The sequence below is a fragment of the Miscanthus floridulus genome, chromosome 14 (genome assembly GCF_019320115.1).
Source record: "Miscanthus floridulus cultivar M001 chromosome 14, ASM1932011v1, whole genome shotgun sequence".
NCBI classification, from domain to species: Eukaryota; Viridiplantae; Streptophyta; class Magnoliopsida; order Poales; family Poaceae; genus Miscanthus; species Miscanthus floridulus.
This window is the reverse complement of record NC_089593.1, coordinates 74,628,035-74,644,816: the sequence shown is the minus strand read 5'-3', so window position 1 is coordinate 74,644,816 and position 16,782 is coordinate 74,628,035. Positions and strand designations below refer to the sequence as shown.

The window sequence follows — 16,782 nt, the reverse complement described above, 5'->3', positions numbered from 1 at the left end:
GATGAGAATGATACATTTCTTTAGTGTAAACCATGTATACTAGGTAGTTCGGCAGTAGCGTATTTTCGTGATTGTTTTTTTCTTAGGTTGTCTGAACTCTTGGATGGGGAAGGTTAAGATTCGTTAGAAATTACTCTACGGGCTGTAATGTCTACCCAGTTGACGCTTCTTTAGGTATCTATTTTCACAGAATTGATCAAAAAGTTTGTCTATCGTGCATTATTTTGTTGTGAGCTGTCTTTTCCGACATTGCAATTGCCCTAATCTGCACTTATAGATGAATGTACACTAAATATTCTACTCCTATGAACATATAGGTATGGACGGTATCAGTTGATAAATTGCTAACTCAAAACTGCATGTTTCCATCAGGTAACGTAACGTTTAATGGAATCTATACTTTCAGTAGTGTACCATGGTTCACAATACTTTTTTTATTCATATTACCCCACTGGTTTGTTCTATCCCAGATTTCATAGGATACTCGTATTTCTTCTTGTCCCTGGCTTAGCAGCTAATAAACTTAAAGGAAGGTCACATTAAAATTCGCTGGTATATCTGAAAGCCACGGCAAGCAGGACCGCTGGTTGCTGATTCTGTATTTGCTTTTATTTCCCTATCTGTGCCAATCTGTTATGCCTCAGCTTGAGTGTTTATTGATGAGTTTTTCTATACAGTTTGTTCTTCTTGTTCAGATCCATTTAGAAAGTGAATCTTCCATTTCTCACACTAATCTCACAAGTCACAATGTTCACATGTAATCTCAAATTACAAAATATGCTTTCAGAGAAAAGAATACAGAAGACGTAAAATTTACAACGCATCCACGGTTTATATAGAAGAGGACCATAGGCCCTTAATAAAATATACGAAGTTGAATGGACGGTCTCATCTTGGTGTGGGACATGCATGAGTTTCAGATGCAACACCAACTAGTTCCAATTCAAGCTCAGCATACTGTTTTGGATGATCACTTGCTTGATCTTCGCTATGCAAATCAATACTTGTTGCACTCGGATTTCTTGCACTGCTTGGGACTGAGCTGTAGTAGCTCATTGCACGAGACACCTCCAGCTCCAGACATTCTTTCAGCTCCGTCACAACATCAGTCATTGCTGGTCATGTCCGTGACGGCTTTTCTTTGCATCGCAGTGCAAACTCTGCTACCTTCCAGACAGAGTTGACATCATATTCTCCACCCATACTCGGGTCAGTGATGCTCTCAATACTACCATCTGACAGCTTTTGGCGCACCCACTGTGCAATGTGGATGCTCTCTGTGTCACTGATGGGGACTGCTGGTGGCTGGCCTGTAATGAGCTCTAGTAGCACAACTCCAAAGCTGTATACATCACTCTTTTCACTTAACTGGGATGTACTGTAGTATTCCGGGTCAAGATATCCAAGGGTGCCTGCTGGTTGGGTGGTGACATGGGTCCTGAACTCATCGGCAAATGCTTTCATGAGCCCAAAGTCAGCTATCTTTGCCTTAAGATTACCAGTTAGCAGAATATTTCATGTCTTCACATCCCTATGGATAAGTGGCGGTTGGCATGATTTATGCAGGTACTCCAATCCTACATCCACATTTGGGAGCCACTATGGTTTCAATTGGTTATGCAAGGTGGATTTGTAGAAGCTGTCCAAACTTGGTAAAATGTGTGAGATGTTGCCAGATTTAATTAGTATCTAGGCAGCAAATTAGTTTATGCATGTTGGTTCAGTTGTATCTTATGTCACAATATTTCTTTAAGTTTAGATGTGTGCAAAGCCTTACAAACCTTGGGCAGAGTCGAGAGCAATCTTGAGACGCTGATGCCAAGTTAGGGGTGTAGCTGCAGCAACCTCTCCTGTGATGTATGAACACATCAAATGGTTATAGCAAGGTATGTGCAAAAGGTAAAAAAAAAACATGGCATGTGGTTTGTCAGTAGAATTTTTCATAAACACATCTCTGAAGTTTGCATTGGCCAAATAACTAGGGCCCTTGATTTGTTTTGCCACGACTATAGTAATTGATAGTGTGATGTCATTAATAGTGGATAAATAAATGTAACAGAGCGCTTGAATGTGTGTGAACTAAGCAACTAGCACAGCCTAATATTCCTAAGACTCGAAGATCATCTATTAAGATTGTCCTGGAAATGTATTTAAGAAACTGAATAATGAAATCTAAAGCTCAGTAGTCAAGTAAAGGGTATACTGAAGTAATTCAGCGCCACAAGTATGGTGATGCTATTATTTTGAGGGCATTGCTAACTTACCTCTTAGACGGCCCTCTAGGCTTCCTCCATGCATATATTCATAGACAAGGGCCAGATGTTTCTTGTCCTTGCAATATCCAATCAATGAAACCAGGTTTCTGTGGTGAACTCTGCTCAAGTACTGAGCCTGTGATACATATAAGAACATTTGCGTCAGTATTCAAATGCACATGAAGAATAAAATATGACTGAGGCACCTACCTCAGCTAAAAACTGTTTATCTCCTTGGGATAATGATTTTGAACGCATCTTGATAGCGACTGGGCTTCCATTCTCCAAATAGCCAAGGAAGACAGCACCAAATCCTCCTCGCCTTATTTCTTCTTTAAAGTTAGCTGTCATGTGCTTCAGCTCCTTGTAGGTAAACTGTCTGTTCTCAAATACCTTAACCCTGTCCCGAGGATATTAAGTCTTTAGTCCCATGATCACATCCATGTATTTGGAGTTGAACCACATCGTATTAAACAAGCTTTAGTTAGTGGTTTCTTGACAAAATGTTACCTTGTTTTTTTCCCTCATTCTATGTTGGATAATAAATCCTGCCACAAACAGTAGAGTTGCTATTGCTATTACCGGAACAACTGTTGCAATGACAATTGTTTTGTTGTTTTTCTTGTTCTCTGGCTGACAGATAGAAGCATCATTATCACATAGGTTTATGTTGTTACCGATCCTGGCATTGGAGGAACACCATCTGAATTAGTTAAATTTAGAGAAGAAAATGTACCAACATACTTGTTTAATACAAGCAGTTACAATTAAGTTATTTATTTTAATTTATTGTTGACTGGTCATCTATGAAATGTTGCGCTATTGAACTCAAAGAATCTCTTCGAATTAAAAGTCAGCTCTTGAAATATAAGTTGTCTACATGATGGGGAAACCTTAACACAAGAGATCCATTTTGACGCTTTTCTTGTAGAACTGCAGGTACCAATCCACTGAGTTTGTTGATTGACAAATCACTGCAGAAACCAGTGCATGTTGAATATATTTGATGCATATATTCATAATGAAGTGATTTTAGGTAACCATAAATACTTACATGAATGTCAGTGATGGCATTTGCGCTAGAAAATTTGGCACTGGACCAGATAGGCTATTATTTGACAGATCCCTGAAAAACATATAGATTTTATGAAAATACTGACATACACATGAAGACCTTTGAGTAAAAGGTAAATGCTGTGCTAATTCAAGTTTCCATATGAAAAATAGTAGCTAAACATTATAAACTGAGGTGAAAACTTCAAGGAGTTATAATAAGATTCTTAATGTACAAAGCACAACATTTTTTATGATGAATTTGGACACTTACAAGTATTGGAGGGATTTTAGATCTCCAAAAGAAGAGGCAACTGCACCGGTCAACCCACTTGATGACAAGTGTCTGGAACAATTCCAGCAACAGGTTAATACCAGGGTATGGAAACTGTACATAATTTCCAGGATAGTAACTCCTGTGCCTTCTGCGATCAGGCAGTGGTGGGTCTCCCCTGCTGTATTTTCGCTCAAAAAAAAAAAACTGTCAGCCACCTTCTCCTGGGTTGTCCTTACAGCAGGGAAGTGTGGTTTCTGGTACTTCTGTTGATCGGCTTGCAAAATCTAGTGCCACTTTCTCTGAGCACCCTGGCGGCTTGGTGGCCCAGTGCAAGAAATCAATTTTGTAGAGACAGCCCTAAAGGGTTCGATTCTTTGGTTGTGTTGGTGCTTTGGTCTGGGGAGCAGAACATGTGTCTTCAACGGTGGTGGCTCCGTCTTGCCGGGAGCTTGGGCACTGAAGATCAAAAAGGAGGCGCAATGTCGGGTGCAGGCTGGCTATGGATGCTTCTGGTCGTTGTTTGCTAGGTTGTGATGCATAGTTTAGCGCTAGGAGTAGGTCGATCAATGTTGTTTTTTAGTAAAACTTTGTACCCCCTCCATCTGCTACAGTGCTAAGTCAAACCATCCTCATTTTAACCCAATTTTTACAAAAAAAAAAAAAACTAATATATGATATCAAATAGGTGCCAATTCATCATAGAATATTTTTTGTAGTAGTATACCTATTGGGAACCATGTTTGTTGATACTATTTATTTTCTATAAATAGTCAAATTTAAAATACTTTGACTTTGACCAGATCTTAATGTGCACTCTCTTTTTTGACGAAGGAAGTAGGTTTGTACTTGTGCCATCCAAGCATTGTGCTCGTTTGGTGTGTATGTGTGGTCTCATATTCCCTTTCCTCTTAATGAAATTTGTGCTCAGGCACATTTGTGAAAAATAGAAGGTCAACATTCTTTACTGTCATTTAGCATATATGTATGTTTATTACCCATTCTGTGTGGCAGAATGCTTGTAATGTACTACTTACAGAGCTGTTATTTGTGCAGGACCAGATGATGGAAAAGTGCAGTTCAAGCCATCCCAAGCAAATGCTTTTGGTGCACAAGGATCACCCATCCAATTTCTCTTCAGTGCATATGTCGTGCGAATTGTTATCATTGCCTTAGCTGTCCATGTGGGCAAAAAAAAAAAAAAAAAAAAAAGAGGAAGGTAAGTCGGAACTTGTGCTTTGTGACTCCAGATCATTCAAAACTGAGCTGGTACATTCTAATTGACATTGAAATATTCAACAAATGATCAAACAGAACACAACAAAATACAGATTAACAGCATTTTGACCAAAGTGAGTGTTAGCATATACCATCTGCATCATTCGTCGCGATCTCATTCGCTGGTTGTACTGTGTATATCTCAAATGCATTCAGGATTGGCGGGAGCGTGGCCCCTCTTGTGGCAACAAGAGAGACCGTGTGTTGGCCTGGTCCCTGCACCATCCTTTTCACAACCCCTGCAGAAAGGTACTTTGGGGTGTACTGCTGGCTGCCGTTCCATGTAGCACCGTCAACAAGGATGTCAAACTGCCTCAATGCATTGCTTGGCAATCTCTGTAACTCGGCAAAGTAGAGCAACAAAAGGTAAGTTGAGTTGTCCTGGTTCAAGGTGGCATCTGAGCTCCATGCGATGTCAATCCCGAGTCCCGTTCAGTGGAGTGGCTGCACTGCAGGATCACTGATGGCTTGTCGAAGCTGCTGATGTTCGAGACGTCAACCGTGGCTGAGGTTGTTATGTTGGTCCACGCTGGAACATCTCCATATCTTTGCCAGAGGCGATCATATGGATCAATGGGGTACCTAGGGTTTTCAGGAATCTAAATTGATCAGACATAATTAAGGGAGACGCTATATTTCAGGTGCCTGAAATCTACCAACTTTTCAGGCGACATATCCCAGCCTTCAAATCTGCATCCAACGATCACATTCTGTTGTAGTTGTTTCTGTACGCAGCCACTCATAACGGGTGCGCGAAAATAAACCCGTTAGGCATATCAGGTGTTACCGGGCCCGCCAAACCTTAACGGGTGCACGATCTGAGACCCGCTAACTGAATTGGTGCTCGTTTAGGCCAGAATTGAACTATTGGAACACACTTACAAGCTTACTGACAAAATAACAACTCTGCCGCTGCAGAAAAAAAACTCTACTACAAATCAAAATTAACAGAGTACAATTTCTATTCTACTCTACATGCATCGCTGACTAAACCTCCTTCTAAGACTGCACAGGCACCATAGCAAGTCCTTCTCCTCTACTTCTGAACTCATACTACTACACTAGTTTGATCTGTGGTAGCCTTCCAACCTCCTTTGCATCTTAAGTCTACACTACAACTCTCTTTTCCGTCACACCTGCACCTATCAGAGCCAGCTCTTCCTCAACCACTGCAGGAACAAAAGGGACGAATCTTCAACACCGTCAAATGGAAAATGGTAAACAAAATTGAAACTTATAGGTGACAAGAATGGATATTGCCTATGTTAAATACCATAATTGCAGTAACTCAAATGTGCAATTGTCTACTAATAAATGTGCAATCTAGAAATAAATACTAACCAGTACGACCAAAGCAGGAGCTGCAGTTTCAACCAATAGGTTTCCTTTTGAATGATAGGGAATTGTTTTTTGCTCTGAAACTTGCAAATCAGCACCGGAAACAAATTTCACTTTGTCTTTGGACTGAAAATAAATAGAAAAAATGGTTGTCAACTATCGCACGATCACACGAGCAAGTAAATCACTACACTGCTTGCAGCTAGAGTTCAAACCACACACGGCAGCAGCAGCAGCAACAACGCAGCCGTTCTCAACCTCGCTCCAACCATCACCCGGTCACTAGTCGTCTACCGCGGCAGCGAAAAAGCGACCGCACACACGCCAAATGCAACTCAAAAACCATGAAATCCTAAACAACCAAATCCTAATTATAAATAATGAAGTTATTTATTAGCCTCTGAAGCATACTAGCTTCCCCACCAGCAAACAATGGGAGATACTATGTTAGCGGCCAAATTTAGTAGGGAAATTTAGGACAACAAACAGTTGAAAATAATTTGGATACTTTCTGGACAGCAAATGTTAGCCTCACAATCAGAAGACGCAAACAGACTGTAATCTACTTTAAACCCTGCTTCAAGTACTTAGGCAGGCATTACCACAACAGCTACTCTGGTAATTTGAAGCAACTGATGCCTACATTACAGGTAACTACATCACATCACACATTGGAAATATGTCACCTTATCAGCAAATGAGCACTATAGAGTATAGACAGAAGTACTTCAATGCACGACAAATCATTAGCATATTTCAATGGCGTAATTTAAATGAAGGAAACTTGGAACAGCAGTCACCAAGACGACAACACTTTGGATTTACTTTTAACAGTTGTAGTACCTTCAGAAACTCTTGGGGCATAGCCATCGCTGTATGACCTGGGGAGAAGCAGGGTGTTGGCCTGCGGCAAGCAGACCATGGCCATCAAATACAGCACGGACAACACCTCGTACCAAGCATCTGAAATGGCGTCTCCTGAGATGGAAAAAAGAGTGATGAATTTACATAGCTGGTTTGGAGTAACAAAAACAACAGCAAGTTCACGAAATTCAGGGCTGGACATACATACCTCGGCATTATCCTCTTGGTTACTCCAGGTGAACTGCACTTTGTGCCTCAAGACACTGCCTGCATGTTTAGCAGACTGAGTGATTCAGAACAACAAAATTGTGAACCAAAACAAAAACAACCAAACCACCACATTATTGCAGCTGTTCCTCACCTTCTTTTACTAGTCATAGCAGAACTAGCAGAACTGCCTCAAGACGCTGCCTGCATGATGAATTCACTACGGCATCAGGAACAAATCACAATAAACAGAAATAAAATATGTTGGCACAAATCACAAATAACAATTTTTTCTATGGAAGGGCAAGGACAAAAAATGTTGTCCGCGCTAGCACAAATCACAATAAACAGAAATGAAATGTGTTGGCACAAATCACAAATAACAATTTTTTTTCTATGGAAAGACAAGGACAATGTCTGTGCAGGCACAAATCACAAACCACAATAAACAGAAATGAAATGTGTTGGCACAAATCACAGATAACAATTAAAAGAGTTAGACAGATAACCTGGAGACACCATGAAAAAGTATGGGAAAACTTAGCTACCGCAACATTAAAAGAGTTAGACATAGTAATTTTCTATTTATCTTAAGAGAGTACTGACTTCCTGATTCATGCATATCAAGAATTTCTACTATAATGTGAAACCATCAACAATCAGTGGAGAAACTGACAAAACAAGAGAAAAACTGAAAGCAACTTAACTCACCTCCTGTGTGTGTCTACTGTTAGTAACTGGTTTGTTTTCATTATACTCAAGAATGATGTGCTTCAACAAGCTGTTAGAAATGTCCTTCATAATGTGCCACTTGACAGGAAACCAACCAGTCCACTTGTCCTGCTGCAAGTATTCAACTGTCTTGTTAAAATCAACTCGACCCACCATCTCAGCCAGACCATTAAACTATCCGCTGGTGTTAACCTAAAAAATCAAGGAAGACAAATATATACCTTTCACTTACTGTCAGTTTTCTAATGCAAATAGGGTTCATAGGAAAGATGCAGTGTGGTCCTGAGAACCTAGTGAGGCAGTGAAACCAAAGCTACATTGATCATCAGCACCTACTACTACTAGGAAATGAAGTAGACATGCACAACACTGGTAAAGCCAGCAAGGATGACTTGTTTATCAGTATTAACAAAGATAGATGACAAACTAGGACATAACCACAAAATCATGACAAATATAAAATGACAAACTAGCTCTAGCACAAATCACAAGTAACAATTTAGTAACAACGAGGCAAACGGTTCAACAATAGCATATTGCATATGCTTAGAACTAAAATTGCAGTTCCTGATACTTGCAATCTACATTATAGCAAACTGCAATTATGTAACTGAATCTTTAAATTGTTTGGTTTACTGAATCTTTAAGTTGTCCGATCAGAAATTATTCTTTGGTATCACTAAAGTACAACTGGCATAAGCCATAAGTGCTTCTGTAGCAGTGTCATTGACAGAAAACCACCTAATAAAACAAGCTACAGGTGGAAAATGGTGCTTCTGGGGTTTGTATTATATTGATGTGTGAGGACAAGGACAAAAATAAGATGTGTATTGGCACAAATCAGAATTAACAAAGTTCATAAAGTGATAGCACAAATCACAAGAGATAATTTTTTACTATGAAAGGACAAGGGCAAAAACTTGGCTTGGGCAAGCACAAACCACGATAAACAAAGGAAAATGTGAGTTAGCATAAATCACAAGAGACAATTTTTTTCTATGAAAGGACAAGGACAAAAACTTGGTGTGGGCAGGCACAAATCACAATAAACAGATGAAAAGGCATGTTAGCACAAATCACAAGAAACAATTTTTTTCTATGAAAGGATAAGGACAAAAAAGAGGTGTGTTGCCACAAATCATAATTAACAGTATCTCTAAGGAATACTCTATATTTTTGTTACCTATCCCGTACATGATACTTGGATAAAAGGAACCATGACAACGCCACCAAATAGAGCGTGCTAATATAGTTAAACTGTTACAGAGATAATATTAAGAGTTTAGCTTCACATTGCACTCTTAGTTTTCACCACCATAATCAGTGCCATCTTCCTCTCAATTGAACTAGACTGGAAGTATGCTAACTGTGCCATTTTCACCACCATTTGAAATTTTACTGTTAGGGAGACTGATCAGTTCACCACAAAACTCTGGACTATGTTAGCATAAAGACAAATCCGATTCTATAGACAGCAATTAGGTTTGTGCTGAGCCCTCACAAGGAGGGCTTCTAACCATCTAAGCACGGAGGTAGAGTCATTTTTTAGTACAGAAACAAAGCAATGAAAAGTGGCTTCGGCCGAGGGCTCTAGCTACAGCACTGGAGCTGTGCCAAATGCACCCATATACTGCAACAAACTGTGTAAACAAAACAAGGCGGTGTCATGCACCTATGCACAAAGACAACTCTGAACTATAATCAGGCATCACAATCCGATTCTATTTCGGCCACTGACCTAACAATCTGACCTGACCGTGCTAGCTTTCATATATATATGATATGATCACAAGAATAATTCAGCTACCAGAAGTTGGCCGTAAAACCAAGTATGTTTCTGAATAATAATAACAGAAAAGCTGAAATTAAAGCAAGCATCCAGATCCTAGAGTACATATCTATCTAGTTTCAGCTGCAGAGATCCATCATATCATATTTTATAGCTCTTTTTTTCCATCCAAATTAATTAAACTGACAAAACAAATAAGCAAGTAAGGAACAACATGGTTATTAGTTTGGATTAGTTGCTTACCGTAGATGTCCATGATGGCCTCCATGGCCTTCTGCTTCGTCCTATCGTTGGTAATGGTGGGGATCCAGAGCACCACCTTCTGCTGGCACCGACGAGATTATTCTCTTTTCAGCCATGAAAAAAGAGGAGGAACTGAGGAGATGCATGCATGGAGTCACGAAACCTGATCACAAAAAACATTTTTTTTCTATGAAAGGACAGGACAAAAATGTGTTGTGTGCTAGCACAGATCACAATTAACAGACTACAATTTCTTATATAGAAACACAAACACAAATATCTGAAATGTGTTGGCACAAATCACAATAAACAACTTTTTTCTATGAAACGACAAGGACAAAAATGTGGTGTTGATTAATGCTCATCTAACATCCCATGAGACCAACCGAGGCAATATGTCCCTATGCAGGTGCATAAGGACTTCAAGAACTGACAGATGCACAATTTTTAAGATGGATAATTAAATTATGTAAGGACCAAGCTGTAGGATGCTTAAATTAAGTTATGTAATATTTTTTATCACAAAGAAAAGATCATTGAAAGAGGCAGTCCATGTATTCAAATTTCAATTTTACGTAAGGTGCATACATATGTCCTTTGTTGATGTTTATGTATTTATCCAGGCCATTTAGATCAACTAGTAGAAAAAAGACATCGAGGAGGAAAATGGTTCAACACCACCATATTGCATATGCTCAGAACTACAATTGCGGTGTCCGATACTTGCAATTTACATTATTGTTGATTGCAATTATGTAACAAAATGTTTAATTTGTTTGCAGAGCACTTCAACAACTATGTAGTAGAAAATTAGGATCACATAGTTCAGTGGTATACCAAGTGCTATGTCAAGGAGCAGTACTGTAGTTTATAGGAGAAAATATTTGGCATATTTATGCTCTGAAGTAAAATTTCCTAATGCTATTTGCATCCAATTAAAATTCCTGACACATTTTGGCTTGATGATAGGATTTACTCTTTCCTATAACGGATAACTAGTGAGTTTTGCAAATTGATTTTGAAGCCCTAAAAGGAAAAAGGAAAAAGGCATAAGTCGAGAAGTACCTCCAGAACATAATAAAAAAATAGCATGCCGGAATTGGTTTAGCTGATCAAATAGATTATAAGCAAGATGCTGTTGTTCAGACAACACAATCAACAGATGAGACGCGGACTTGTTAACCTGTAGGTTGCTCAAAGCATAAATACAAAATTGATATATGCTGATCTATAGCACTAGATACTAAAATTAACTAAGAACTAACCTCTTGTAAACCTAGATCTTCGTTAATTTTTCACAGAACATTCTTGTGCTTTCATAGTACCTCATGACCCAATGGCCTCTGCTTTGATAGTCCACATTCCTCAAGAGTTTTGAACAGATTGGATACAGCTGTTCTCTTCTGATTCTTTTTCCCATGCTAAACTGTACTAGCAAAATTAGCTACCCCACAGATTATCTCAAGAGATCCAAAATTACTGCAATCTGTCATTGAGCTCAATTTCATTCTGCAGGTGCTTCACATTGTGTACAATATCTGCAAATTCTACACAAAAAAAAATTGTAAGTTTGTAACAAAAACACTGGACGGAAAAGAAAAATGGAATCGGTTTCTCTTTTCTTTTTTGTGCATTGGGGGTGAGGAGATACAAACCTTAGGCAGTAGGAACTCCAATGATACTACCATTTGATTGCTGCAATGTTTGTAATGATAAAGCAGTCTCACTTGCCCACTCGTGGTACCACAAAAACCTGCAACAAAGAGCAAAATAACACAAATTGGTGTAATAATTAAGGAATTAATAGTACATATATGATCAACTTTACTGGGCCACCTTTTGTTAAATTTTTTAGTGTCAACGGGAAGCTGTGATTCAGGCCTCTGAGGATCAAGCCAGCAGGGAACCTTCCTTGCTGTGGCTTCTTCATTCATTACAATGGTGACAGGACTTTTCAAAATTTCCTATCCAAAATGCAATTAGCATGTCAACTGTGTTACCAAAAGAGCTAATGACTTGGACGCAAACAAAGCAACTAACTCCCTTTGGTACTGAAAGATTGAATAGTTACTGAAAGGAGGCTGTCAATCAAGTACCATGAGTACCCCACCTTTTGTTTTCTTCATTGCTATCCAACCTGTAGCAGAAACCTAAATATGAGTTTGGTACTTTGGTCTCTCTTAACAATGAATAAAACACTTCACGCAATTCACAAAGAATATATATATCACAAACCACAGTTTCAAAGAAACCATTCTGTTTATATGTGCAAAATTATGCCAACAATTAGTTAAAATCTTTCAAAGACCAAAAGGCTACACCTCAAGTCGCTTGCAAGCTGATAACAGCTGGTGTTAGTAACTATGACATTGATTGGCTAAAGTTTATAATATGAATCAGGAAATTACAATAGGCATCAGATCCTATGATAAACAGACCACTGAGTTGTACAACAGCAACCACACAGAGAGCAATACAATTAATGACTTTGTGCATTCTCAGCTGGCACAGAGGTCAGCGATTACCTCTATTATCTAAAAATAGGTCACTCTTGGTCATGGTAGGAGCCAAATTATCTTTGGTAGGCACGACAGAAAGCACTTATAAATATATAGAACTAGGCAACTAGCCCGCAAGTTAATTTAATGTCATGCACCAGATCGTCAAGGCCAAACTAATTTCATAGGTAGTGTATTTGTTTTCTTTTGGATGGCATGAAGAAATCATTGTCATTCAGTGGGGTCAACACGCACATGCACATGATCGGAAATGTCCTTGTTCGGCAAAACTAAGATTTGGCAAAATTAATCTGATTGGAAATCACCTGAATGCACCAGATTTGGCATGCATGCCATGCTGAAACCCTTAATTCCAACTAACATGAAGCGGCAAGCAAAACCAGATCTACAGAGAACCCTAGAACAATCAATCAAACAAACAACTACAGTATGAAAAAATGTCGTTTTAAGTAAGGAATCATAAAAACTGCACTATAAACTCAACAAATAAAGCTAACATGGAAAATTTTCTATAAAGAAACTGAGCTACTGTCAAGAACAGCTTGCATCACTTTCATGTTTTATTTTACCAGCATGAGTTTAAGATACTGCTGCAATTTTTGTACCTGCAAGGCTGTAACTCGAATGGGCACAATGCAATACATCAACCACTGAATGGATGGACCTGCTCCAACTAATGTTTCAGCTACTTGTTGTACTAGCACAAGATTAATGATATCTCTATTTTGCTATCCAGGAATAATTTCAGTAGAAAAATAAGAATAGAAAAAAACTATAAAGAGATGTTAAATTGAAACATGTGAGATCGCAAGCATAAACATGCTAATTGTCCCAAATCCATACTGCACCCACACCAAAGCGTTCTATTTCTATGAAAGGCTGACCACTCAACTCAACCCACCCTGCTGGTCCACCTGTTGAAACCAAACCAACACAATCCATCTGTCATGTGGGGCAGCAGTATAACTGCAGGCCCAGAGCACGAGATGCAGCCAGGGCTGTCCCCGAGGGCACAGGCCAGCAGGAGCCCGAGGTGGTTTAGGTGGCTGGTTGTCTCAGCAATTAAGTAGTTGAGAGGATAGAGTTAATGCAGGAATTAGAACCAAGGATCCAGTCGACTCCTATATGTATCCAGGTCTCAGTTGAATGAAGTAAGCAATGAACAAACCTATTCCTAATCTCCCTGTTCTCTCTTAATCTCATCCCCCTTCATCTTAATCTCATCCCCTTCAACATAGGGCGTCCAGGGGATAAACCCCACGCCATTATCAACCCAAGCTATGAGCTTCGTAGTCGAGGACCAGCTACCTTGAGCACCAACGCCCTTGACACCATCAATAAGCAATATGATGCAATTTTGTGAAGTGAGTCTCACAGAGTCACAGTATGATAGTATTGCCTCACAGAAACACGATGCAATATTGTGAAGTGAGCTCCTTCCATTCTAGCATCTGTTCTAATCTGACAGTACCGAAACTAGTCTGAAAGAACGAGGAGTTTCATGTTTAACCACATGAAGTCCAGAGTACCGAGATTAAAAATTTTCAATTTTTCTCCACTTGTTTGATCATAGTAGATATCAGATGAAGTGAAAGAGATATACAAGCAAAAGCTGAAACACTACCTAGAATCTTCCCTTCAACTATTGCAAGACTTAACACCAATCAAATTGGGAGATTCCTGATTGGAGGAAGACAGAAGCAAAACGCCAACTACGGAATTTACAAACAGACCCTACTAAGAGTACATGAATGAATAGGACAATGTTTTTACAAGACCTAGACCCTACTGTGATATATCAGTAGCTGCAATACTCATTAGAGGTTGACAAACCAAACCATGTAACCTTAATCACAACAATTTATGCAGAGTTCATTCATGCAAGTACAAAGTAAACAGAGTTAGCCCACAGAGGAGAGCTCAAATCAAATCCTAGAACAATCAATCAAACAACTACATAGCAAAATCAGACAGTAGAAATGTTGCCAGTTAATAGGTGAAGCAACACCTCCATCCATTTTGGGCAGTAGATCTGGGCTCTAAAACACAGAGCCACAGAGGAGAAACAAGCCAAACCCACAAGCCCGATCCCCTCACAAGTACCTCAGAGTAGCCGAGAAAACCACACACGCAAGCTACTAGCAAGCAAAAGCTAGGGAAGATGAGGCGTACGAACACAATGGCGCCGGCGACGAAGCGGGCAGACGTGGAGAGCACAGAGGACGCGGACTGTTTCACCACCGGCCCCCACGCCCCCAGCTGCGGGGACCAGACCCCGCAGCCGGACACGGCGGCGCTAGAGCCCGACGACGGAGCTCGGGGCGGCCGCGAAGGAACCTCCAAATCAGCGAGGGAGAGACTCCGACGCGCCTCCACGGGGTAGAAGGCGCCAGATGAATCGCCCCCTCCCCTCCGTTCGGTGGTGGTGCGGTCTCCAGTACCCGGACCCAATAAACAAGCAAACAGAGCGCACGAATCTGGAAGTCATCCAACGGACTGGAACGTCGCCTGAGAGGGAGCCCAGAATTCAGGCGACTGTAGGATAGGAAAAGTGCATAATTAATATATGTAGAAACTGATTAATAGAAGTTCATTTCCAATTGAAGCTTTTTTGCAGGAGAGCAACTAGTAGGAGAGTGTCTACTCATATCAGGCATTTTCAGGTCTTGTCACTCACCTGAACAGTTGTGAAGCGGTCGGCGAGAACTGGAACCGGTTGAAAACGTATCTGGTTGATGGGCGGTGAAGACTGAGCAGGATCAGCGACTGGTTGGCCGTGGCCTCTGGGTACATGGCCGGCCCGAGCGGTCGTAGGATAAGCGAAGAGATGAACGGTGTGCCCAGCCCGGTATTAACCATGCACATCTGGACATAAACATGTTTTACTTTTTAAGATACGAAACATGCAAATGTCAATTCTGATGAATCGATCATCAGTTAATTGTAGTAGTATTTTCTTTCTACTGGGTCCCTGTGGTCTGTGGAGATTGGTGACTTTTGAAGTAGTTTTCATGGCTAAAAATGAAGGAAATTTTGGATTAGGAAGATCGATGTAAAGATAGTAGTTGCAATAATTTGTTGCTGTGGTATGATGGGGACTTGTTCCAACTTCCAAGGCATTACAAAACTGAACAATCGGACGTGTGTGTCTGAACTGAACAATCGGAGGAGAAATACGACACGTACATACGCGCGCAAAGATTAAGATACCTGCAAGAAGTCGGCCGGCGACTGGGCGACCGCCTCGAGGATGTACCTGTCGCCGGCGGCGGTGACGTTGACGGTGGCCCAGCGGTTGACGCCAATGTGGAGGTCGAAGACGGGGAGCCTGTTGAGCCTGTCGTAGTTGCCGTAGCAGAAGGAGGCCCTGAGCAGGTATCGGCCGCCCGGCACGACGGGGCGGAGAGTGTAGCAGCTGCGGGCGCCGGCCCCGGCGGCGCCGCGGGGGAAGTAGCGCACGGTGCGGTAGCCCTCGGCCAGGTCCGGGCGGTTGTACGGCGGGTTGAGCCCGGCGTCCGTGAACGCCGCGTCGGAGACGTAGCGCAGGCCGCCCGAGGACCCGTCCAGGTACGTCCGGTTGGCGGCCACGCCGCAGTCGATGCTGATGAAACCTGGCCGAGATGGCGCTGGTGGAGTGGTGGTGGTCCAGGAACTCCTTATGATGTAGGCTATTTTAACCTTATGCACAAAGTCCAAGATGACTCGCTGAACTCCTTTTGTCCCAAGTTATAAGTATTTGTGGCATTTCAATTTTGTCCTACAATATAAACCCCCCCCCCCCCCCCCCCCCCCCCTTTTTCCCTAAAGCAAGTTGTTTTGAGGTTGTTAAGTCAAACATTTTAAACTTTGATTACAAATAAATTACTTTGGGTTGAGTTTGACTTCAGGATCCATCTCCAATGTTGCAATTTGCAATACCTCTGAGGAGATCGCAAAGCTTTAAATATCCCTCCACCGCGAAAAGAACCTTTATCAGTGGTAGCATGAGGGAGATGTCCATTAGAATATATAATGTGCATGCCAGATTAATTTCACCTAGGGAATCTCCTTCTTGCTGTAGAATTTGTCTAAGTGTTTAAGCAAGAGAGTAGAGTTTTGACTTCTAAGGTTAATGATGCCCAGGCCACCTTATCTTTTTGGTTTAGAACATTTTTCCAAGCTACTTGGGGTTTCATCTTGGCATTGCTATCAGATCCTCTCCAAAGACAGTATCTTCTAGCTCTGTCAATG

At 40.9% G+C, this 16,782-nt stretch overlaps 2 long non-coding RNA genes and 1 pseudogene across 2 annotated transcripts; all 3 read right to left on the bottom strand.

The window, feature by feature from the left end:
• Positions 1-888: 888 nt before the first annotated feature.
• On the bottom strand, positions 889-16,446 carry LOC136503757 (probable LRR receptor-like serine/threonine-protein kinase MEE39; annotated as a pseudogene).
• Positions 5,854-7,168, bottom strand: LOC136504533 (uncharacterized). The gene is made up of 3 exons (XR_010770897.1): positions 7,042-7,168; positions 6,202-6,324; positions 5,854-6,029 (listed from the first exon to the last, which is right to left on the bottom strand). It is a non-coding gene; the product is annotated as an uncharacterized lncRNA (long non-coding RNA).
• On the bottom strand, positions 11,476-14,801 carry LOC136504532 (uncharacterized). The gene is made up of 4 exons (XR_010770896.1): positions 14,725-14,801; positions 12,144-12,170; positions 11,689-11,997; positions 11,476-11,580 (listed from the first exon to the last, which is right to left on the bottom strand). It is a non-coding gene; the product is annotated as an uncharacterized lncRNA (long non-coding RNA).
• Positions 16,447-16,782: the final 336 nt, after the last annotated feature.